We start from the raw sequence: 1627 nt of genomic DNA, 5'->3' as shown, positions 1-1627 counted from the left end.
AAAATTGCTGTCAAAACCTGTGGAGCTATGGAGTTGCTGCTTAATCCTGCACACTGCTGTTTCAAACCAACTGTTAGTTGATCACACCTTACTGTTTAGTATTTTCCAAAACAAATCATAAAACAATGTTAAACCAATGCACATTTTCTTAACACAGTCTGCTCAACAGTTTGCTTTGTTGTTGCTGTGTATGAACTTGTCTAAATCAAAAACAGCAAAGTCAAACAGTTTAAGCAAAACAGTGAAAAGCCAAAACAACAACAAAAACAGGCACCTGCTGCTGTGATCTCAAGTTCAAAATGCAAACCTGTGCAATTTTAGATTGTGAGTTCTGTGGACAAAAGATGCAAATAAATCGGCAAGTAAGCTCCAAAACTATCAACAATCAACTCTTTGTTGAAGATCAAAAACAGTCCCTCTAGCACACAAACTTTAGGCATAAATTCTGGTAAAACAGATTGTGTATAGAACCGGCTTCTGTTTCAGTCTTCAAATTCACAAGCATAGTCACAAAAACACAAACCTAATCCTGCTCAAGTCTCAGTTCAGGTTTACAACCAGTTGCTCATTACAAACACAACACAATTTAAAATGAAGCTGATAAAACTGTGATAAAATCACACTTAAGTCTGCTGCTTAGTTGCTGTCAAAACCCATCACAGCACAGCTTGTTGTTTCAAACCTTTGCTGCACACTGGTTGCTGTGTTGGACTGCTGTTAAGCACCTGTTGATGTCAAAATGTGTAGCTGCTAAAAAAAATCATGGTGTTAGCATATACATTCAAAAACAACTTCTCTTTCAAAGCATCTAAACCGTAGACAAAACAATACTAAACCTGGGCTGCTTTGCTGTTATTTCTATTATAATGCACAATGCTTTCTACTTGCCAAACACAGCAAGACCTGCTGTTAATTGTTACAGACCTGCTATGAATCTGCTGTTTTGAAACATAAGCTGTTGTCAAGACTGTCAAGATAACAAAACCTGTTATTACAAACACAACAAACCAGTTTTAAGCAAAGTGAAACAGCTGCTGTTATTGTAAACTCCTGCTGTTTAGCTGCTGATAAACTTGGTTCAAATCATATATCAATAAAACCAATCGTGAAGAACCAGTAAGAACGAACAGCTGCTGTAATATCAAACCAAAATCAATTTGAACCTGCTGTTTACTGCACACTGTTACTGCGTGTATGTTAACCGGATAACACAATGAATCTTAAACCTTTTCTAACTTCAATCCGAAGAAGAACAATATCTGCGACTAATTGTGAAATGAAACAGATTCAGCGAGTTATAGAACAATCAAATTGAACAAATCTGAATCARAAACCAAGATCCAATCGAGATGAATCTGTCACTCAATTTGATCGAATGAAACATCAAGCTATTAACCTATGAAAATTTCAAATCAAAACAATTTCAAATCAGATTCTTCTTAGATGCCAATCTGATTCGATTGTAACTCTTAATCAGCCTAACACATAAACTCTCCGATCAACCAGTGAGTGATTAAACCTAAATCGCTYGAGACAGAATTAGACTTGGAAAAATTCGACTAAAATTGAGCGGTTTAGATTGAACGGTTTAATAAACCGGATACTTATCCGCATAAGAAGAACAAAT

General features: G+C 35.9%; 1 long non-coding RNA gene across 1 annotated transcript; it reads right to left on the bottom strand.

Moving 5' to 3' along the window:
* Positions 1-504: 504 nt before the first annotated feature.
* On the bottom strand, positions 505-1211 carry LOC112503603. The gene is made up of 2 exons (XR_003068033.1): positions 837-1211; positions 505-747 (listed from the first exon to the last, which is right to left on the bottom strand). It is a non-coding gene; the product is annotated as an uncharacterized LOC112503603 (long non-coding RNA).
* Between the last annotated feature and the right edge of the window lie 416 nt (positions 1212-1627).

The sequence above is a fragment of the Cynara cardunculus genome, unplaced genomic scaffold (genome assembly GCF_001531365.2).
Source record: "Cynara cardunculus var. scolymus isolate 2C unplaced genomic scaffold, CcrdV1 Un_Scaffold_3368, whole genome shotgun sequence".
Taxonomy (NCBI): Eukaryota; Viridiplantae; Streptophyta; class Magnoliopsida; order Asterales; family Asteraceae; genus Cynara; species Cynara cardunculus.
This window is presented reverse-complemented; position numbering and strand designations above follow the sequence as displayed.